We start from the raw sequence: 8,049 nt of genomic DNA, 5'->3' as shown, positions 1-8,049 counted from the left end.
TTGCTAAGTTTGGCACTTCTCAAGTTTTGATCAGTTGTCCCACTAAAATTTAATCATTTAACTTCAGATTTTATTTAGAAAAAAGTGGTAAAAATAATCCAATCATATGTCATTTTTAAATAATCCAAACTTTAGTATGCATTTCTTTAATAGGCCCAAGTGATGAATAACCGACTAAAATTGGATAATTTATAAATAACTTATGGTTGAGAATAATTTAAAGCAAACGACCTAATATTCGAATTATTTTTACCAATTTTCACACTGATTGTAAATACGAAATAGAAGGGAAGAAAATGGAGTAAATAACACTTGAAGGTACTGAAATTTGCCAAAAGTTTCAACTGGTACTGAAGTTTGAGAAGTTTCAAAGAGGATACTTAGGGCCTGTTCTCATTGACTGAGCTCAGCTGAGCTTAACTGAACTGAGCTGAACTGAAATGAAATGAAATGAATATTTACTAAGTGAAGGAAATTAGGAGCTGAAGTGATCTGAATTTCAACGTACGAGAACATGCCCCTAATTAACCCATAAGTAACCTAGTACAACATGTTACCATTTAATAGAAAAAAAGAAAAATAAAAATGATGACATAAACGAAGAAGATACTAATGTTTAAAAATTTTAATTTCCAATTCTCCATTCTTCCCCAATTCACGTTTTCCCCAGTTCTCTTACTATCAATTTATGTTACTTCAATTAAGCAATTTCAATTAATCAATCTCAAAAACTTCAAACTCTCCATTTTCCCCAATTCACGTTTTCCCTAATTCTCTAATTTTGAAGCCATAAATTAATCAAAAGTACTTGACAATTATGAAAGGAAGTAGGCGAAGGCGGCGGTGGCTGGTTGCTCGAACTTCAGGCGGCGATAAATTAAGTGGCTGTTTGCGTTTTCCCCATTTTCATCTTGCATGTCGCTTCCTTGTGGTTGATTGCTCGAATTTCTTTTCAAGGTATATACAACGAATTTTCGTTTATGAGATTTCATTTATGGGTGTATATGTTCGTTCAATTCAATTGTGGTTTTTGTGGGTTTGTTTCTTAGTTTTAGCGTCGATTTTTGTGGCTTTATTTGTTCATACGTAGTATCATCTTCGATTTTATTGTAGGTTTATGTAATCAAAACTACTTCCAGACATGTTAAAGTTTCAAAAAAAATAATATAAAAACAATAAAAAAAATTAAAAATAAAAAATGTGACTTTCTTTGTACTGTACCCCTCCGTCTTTAAATTACATTCTTCTTTGGAAATTTACACGGGAATTAAGGAGTGAAGAATAAGACAAATAACAATAATTAGATAATGCAATGAGAAGTACAAAGATAGATTAGTTATTACTTATGATATGTCATCAATCCTTTGCAAAAAAAAAAAGTACCAATCACATGCTTCTAAAATTTTTAACCAATCATATTCATTGTAATTGACACAAGAATTATGATTGAGATTAGGTAAGGATGAGTGAGAAAACATTAAATATAATACAAAAAAAAAGAGTTGATTTATTGAAAAAAACTTACCAAAAATAGAAAGGAAGAATGTAATTTTGGAATACCAAAAATAGATGGAGGAATGTAATTTAGGGACGGAAGGAGTAATATTTAAAAAAAAAAAAAAAAAAAAATTCCACCCTTAAGACAGCAAAATTACACCATTGAGTAAATTTTATTACAGTAAAAAAAACAAAGGAAAGTGAGAATATTAGGGTTCGTTTGCATCACTGTGGTTTTATGTTTTTTGGTTTTTTGTTTTTTAAAATCATGCGATATATGTGACATAATGAATCAAAAATTAGTCAAACTTATTAAAACCATGATAATTATGAAAATTGACAACAAAAAAGTGGAAACACCTTTTTCTTGTTTCCTGTTTTTGGTTTTTTGTTTTCAAAAAAACTGGAAACTGAAAACAAAAAACAATGCCAAACAAGCCCTTAGTTTCGTAAGGGGTGTTTCATATATGAAAATACAGATTACGATTTTGGGAAATTGAGGTTTGGATAAGGAACGAGAAGTTGAAAAATTATAAAAATAAGATCAATACCTTGTGGCTTGTTTGGTAGTGAATTAAATACAAGTAGGTAAGAAATACTTGCATATTACTGTATAAGTTAACAAAAATACGTCCTAATTCCTAAGGAATGCATGATCGACATCTTAGCCTCATATTATTACTTCAAAGAAAAATCTTATCCAAGATATATTGATGTTTAACTACAAATGCTTGTGAACCATGCATTATTCCTAAAAAAAAAAATCTATTAACTAATACTAAAATAAAACATGCTGATGTCATCAATTCATAAAATGTTTTATGTGTCAAGTTCTCATTAAAAAATTTCCCTCCAAATTCACATATGATGTCATTATTTTTTTTTTTTTTTTTTTTTTGCCTTTTCATTTTACTTGCTAGAAATTAGGATCAAGTAGGTATAAAACTAAAAATCTAAAGCTTGACTTTGACATTTCCTTTATAAACGTATAAGTTAATTAGATAATTCAATGTTAAATATATTTTGTCTAACAATCATTTTAGTATATTTTCAATAACATAAAAAATATTATGATGTATCATTAAATCATAACCATTAAATGTTAAAAAAAAAAAAAAATTATAACCATCAAAAAAGAATTTGTATTTATAAACAAACTTTTGTAAAAAAATCATACGAATCGAGTCATGTTAAAAAGTTATTAACAATAAAAGACATAAAAGAAATATAAAAAATTTACTTATCACCACCGTGCAACATGCGGGTACCTATCTAGTGTAGTAATATTTCCTAATTCATTGATAGTTTGAAAATTCAAACACAGGACAATAATTCATTCACTGGTTGTTGCTTTCACACTGACTATTAACAATTGACTAATGAGCATCCACATAAAGTTTATTCAATATGTCTAGTCCATAATTCATCCATAATTCACAACTCAAAGAAGGAGAGATTAAAAACAACAAGGGTGTAGAAAAAATGGCAGAGGGAGTGATTTCCGACTTATTGGCAAAAGCCTTGACATATTTGGGCAAAGCAGCTGTAAAAGAGGCTGCATCATGGTGGGGTGCACGAGACGATTTGAGAAAGCTAGAGGAAACCTTCAGGATGATCCAAGCTCGAGTTCGCGATGCAGAGAGGCACCAAGAAGATGAGCGCAGTGACGCCATCAGAGAGTGGCTTCGGAGGCTGAGGATTGTGCTTTACCAAGCCGATGATATGTTTGATGATGTACTCACTGTTGACCGCCAGAAACAGCGGTTAGATGTCAACAAGCAGGTATGTGTTTCTTTCTCAAGGTCTGGCAATCATCGTTTTAACTGGAAAATATCTGGACAAATCAAGTCTATTCGACAGCAGCTTGATAAAATCAATTCAGATATTGCTAGCTTAAACTTGAATGCTTATCTTGGTCATAGTGATGAACCACAACCACTAAGGGCTCGCTTTATAAGGAATAGGGAAAGAGGATCTCATGTGAGAGAGGATGATGTTATTGGTAGAGAAAAGGACAAAAAGATTATTACTGAAATGCTTTTTGATGATGATGGGAAAAGGGTTTCTGTAATCTCAATCGTGGGCTTTGGGGGTCTTGGTAAAACTACTCTTGCTCAACTCGTTTATAATGATGAGAATGTTCAGAAACATTTTGATCTTGCTGGTTGGGCATGTGTACCTGAGGTAAATAATCAGATCCAAGTTCTGAGAACAGTTTGCCAGTCCTTAAGTTCTGAGGATACTAGTAAACTCTCAGTAGATCGAATTCAATCAAGCATTCAAGAATCGTTAAAAGATAAGAAATTTCTTCTTGTCATAGAAGACATATGGGATGATGAACGGATTAATTGGTTGAATCTTCTAAGGTTGCTTGAGTCTGGTGCAGATGGGAGTAAGGTTATTGTAACAACACGCTCTTATAAAGCTGCAAATGCTGTTGGTACAACTAAATTCCATATTTTAGAAGTTCTAACTGATTATGAGTCCTGGAGTCTTTTCAAAAAATTGGCATTTAAATTGGGGCAAGAAGAGAGCAATCATATTCGCACTCAGTTAGGGAAGGAGATTGTTGATAGCTGCAGAAATGTTCCCCTTGCCATCACGGTTATTGGAAGCCTTTGTTACACTGAAAATAAGGAAGAAGACTGGCGACGAATTAGAAATGATCGACTCTCAAGGGCAAAGGGAAAGGAGGACGATAACATCATGCAAGTGTTGAAGTTGAGTTACGACTACTTGCCACCGGCATTAAAGCAATGTTTTGCATACTGTTCGTTGTTCCCAAAGGACTATAATTATCAAAAGGTTGATTTAATTAGATTGTGGATGGCGCAAGGATATTTTGATCCATCAAGCACAGACGACATTGGAGATCAATACTTTATGGAATTGTTAAGGAAGAATTTATTTCAAGATCCGAAAGAAGATGATGAAGGGAATGTCAAATACTGCAAAATGCACGATTTAGTGCATGACTTGGCTGAAGGAATAGCTGGTAAAGAGATTAAAAAACTGGTTGAGTCTTTAGACCAGATCCCTTCTACTGATGAATTGATGCACGTGGGTGTTAAAATGAAAAGGCCAGAAGACGATCAATGGGAATTCAAAGCTCCAGCAACATTGCTTTCTGCTAGGAAGATACGGTCATTACTATTCAGAGTCAATCATCTTAATAATGATGATTATGAAATTTCAGTCTTTGCGTGCCTTAGATTTAGAGCTTATGAATATCTCTGTGGTGCCAAATTCTATAGGGAAGTTGAGACATCTAAGATACCTTAATCTTGCACAGAATCGCCATATTGTATGTCTTCCTGATGGCATAACAAGATTACAAAACCTGCAAACACTGAACCTTGAGTCATGCTCTAGTCTGCGCGAGTTGCCAAGAGATTTTTGTGAATTGGAGAACCTGAGGCACTTGGCAATTTATGGCAGTGGTTTGAGTGATTTGCCAGTAGGATTTGGGAAAATGAAATCTTTGAAATATTTAGATTATTTTGTAGTTGGGAAAAACCATGGTGCAGATTCATTGCCTCCATGCCCTCCAATGGTTAGATATATCAGAGTTGATAGCTACAAAGGAGTTGAGATGCCGCGTAGATGGTTGGATGGGCTTCCTAATCTCGTTTCCATTTGTATTAAGAAATGTGATGAGTGCAAAGTTCTCCCTCACTTGAGCCAGTTGAGTCATCTCAAATATCTTACTCTAGAAAATATTGGTGGCTTGGAGTATGTAGAAGATGAAGATTGGGTAGCCCACAATGTCTACTTCCCATCCTTAGAAGAGTTGGAATTAGAAAATTTGAGGTCTCTAAAGGGGTGGACAAGACCATCAAACTGTGATGGTGGTGAGCCAAGGCACTTCTTGTTTCCTCGTCTTTTGAAGATGAAAATACATCAGTGCCCCAAGTTGATGTCAATGTCTCTAGCATCAAAGCTAGTGAAATTATTTACTGGTAGAATCAATTGGAAGTTACTTGAATCCAATCTGACGTCATCATCTTCATCAACTCTTTTAACCTCATTAGAGTTGCTGCATATTCTTCAGATTGACGATGGACTAACTTCTCTTTCAATCAGTAGCAGGTTCTCTGATCTAAAGAGCTTAAGCATAGCCTCCTGCAAGGAACTGGAAAGTTTGACGATTGAATCTTCATACTCCATTCAGTACCTTGAAATTAGTAACTGCCAAAGCTTGAAAAAAGTAACACTGGGAAATCTCTTGGTCATTAAGGAACTTGAAATTTCCAATCTCAAGAAATTGACACAACTCCCAGAACGGGAAGAAGAGCTCTTTCAAAGCATTGCTTGCCTAACCACACTTCAGAAGCTTCATATTGGATTTATGCGCAATTTGCAACAACTCCCAGAAGAGATGGGCAACCTCTCCTTGCTGCGTGAGCTGAGAATTTCTAGTTGTGAAGAAATGACGTCACTTCCACAATCACTACTAGGCCTTACCTCTTTACAGAAACTGGATATACTGCACTGTCCAAATCTGAAAGAAAGATATGAGAAGCCGAATGGCCAAGATTACCACCTTATCCAACATATCCCCAATGTTGACATGTAAGTATATCGACCCTCCACTCTCTTGTCAAAAAAACCTCCACCCTATACTCTCTTCGTATTTTTTTGAGTGAAATGTTTTTACTTTTTGTAGTTTTCATTTAGATCCACTTTTGACTAATTTAGTAATTTATGCATTAGATTAAATATAATCTTGTTGCTACTTATTGCAATTGTCTCAATGATTAATTAAATATTATTCAACTGTTATAATTTTAATTACTTGTTAATAATTTAAAAAATATTTTTAGTCATAGTTTTGTATGGGCATACATATTCATTATTCAAGATAAACGTTTCACCTCAAAAAAATACGAAAGGAGAATTATTTGTAATTTTACTATACATTTTTTTCCTGGCCAAAAAAGATTGATATAGATGAGTTCCAATTGCAAGTGATGGATAACAACAGAGTACTTGTTGATTTTTTATTTTTTTATTTCACAAGTTCTTGGGTAGAATGTCTTTTCAAGGAATGCTTGAAATTGTAACTTGCAAACTTGTAGTAGTAGAATTTATGAATGCTTTTTGATCTTTAATCGGTTGTTTCTTATTTGTTAAATACTTCTTCACAAACTATTAGTCGTGACCTGTATGTTTTCTGCACAAATAATTCCATTTGTACTAACTGCTTCTTTTCTTTCTTTTTATTTTTTTTTTTAACAGCCGCCCATCTATATATGAACCTGAATCTGAAAACAATTCACCAGTTTGGTGTAAATGGTGGTAAGAGGTAATTTGAGGCTCTTGTTTGTACAAAAATTTTGGGCCGTGAAATTGGCTTAGCGGTAATTTGAGGCTCTTGTTTGTACATAATAAATATTGAGCAATAAAATTGGGTATTTGGCTTAGACTGAGCATATGATTAGTGAAGCTTTTCAACCCTTCCTAGAAGGCGGGGAAAGCTTACACAGTGATGCTAATCACAAGCTAACCCATTTTAATTTGGTAGCTTCTTCAAGAATGATTTGGGAAGTGCGTTGTGGTATCCTAAATCAACATACCGAGACAAAGACGACGAAGAAGAGGAAATCTAAGTTCGACTGAAGGGTAATCGTGGTTCAATGGTTCTGAAAGTTGGTTAGATTGTTAAACTTATACGAGACTCCATTACGGTGATCATGGTTGTAGTACAAGCTCTGGCATGACTCGGGTTAAGCTGCACTTGCTTCAGCTGTTCAGCACCCCTTTTGTTGTACTTTATTACAATGAAGACTCAGTCCTAACATCCTAATGTATCTTATGAGATGACTGCATATACTGTAGCAATTAATAATTAATAAGGTGTATTGTACTATTGTATGCTTTATACTGTATGATTCAGTTTACTGCAATATGAAACTTCAAATACCAAGCAAAGCTTGGTGGAGTTGGTGGGGAACTCACCTTGTGACTTTGAAGTCACAAGTTCGAGCCCCACCAACTACAAAATGCTTGGGAGTAAAGGGATTCCCTTACCTCCCCCCTTTACTCTCAAGCGATGACCTGCGGAGCTGGGCTGACTAAACCTGTGAGAGGTGTCGGCTCAGTACGGTCCTTCTTCTTACCTTTAAAAAAAAAAAAAAATGAAACTTCAAATATGTGTAAGCTGTAAGCCTGTAACGATGACCACATTCATATTTCAATATGTAGATTATTTTGTTGAATGGGAAGGAGTCGAAGGACATAACTGACAAGAAGGAAAAAATAATTGTCAAGCATGCTTTTTAGGTGACTAGTTCGGATGCCAGGCGCGCACGCCGGTTAGGATTAGATATTGTATTACAGATTTGAAGTTTGCATGTTTTTAATTATCACCAAACTAGTTTTTACGCCGCCTCGAGTTACAACATTATTTCAAAATTGAAATCCTAATATATATTTAATTTTAATAAAACGGCAAATAATATGGTTTCAAACATGATCGGAAAAAAAGAGTCTCATTTATTTAAACACGAAGGGAATACTTTTTAATAATACCTCCGTTTCGTATTATCTGCA

The 8,049-nt window shown here is 34.2% G+C and overlaps 1 long non-coding RNA gene across 1 annotated transcript; it reads left to right on the top strand.

Annotated features, from left to right (window-relative positions):
* Positions 1-616: 616 nt before the first annotated feature.
* Positions 617-7,385, top strand: LOC145617916 (uncharacterized). The gene is made up of 3 exons (XR_014107812.1): positions 617-957; positions 6,736-6,802; positions 7,022-7,385. It is a non-coding gene; the product is annotated as an uncharacterized LOC145617916 (long non-coding RNA).
* Positions 7,386-8,049: the final 664 nt, after the last annotated feature.

The sequence above is a fragment of the Chenopodium album genome, chromosome 26 (assembly GCF_948465745.1).
Source record: "Chenopodium album chromosome 26, dcCheAlbu1.1, whole genome shotgun sequence".
Classification (NCBI taxonomy): domain Eukaryota; kingdom Viridiplantae; phylum Streptophyta; class Magnoliopsida; order Caryophyllales; family Amaranthaceae; genus Chenopodium; species Chenopodium album.
This window is presented reverse-complemented; position numbering and strand designations above follow the sequence as displayed.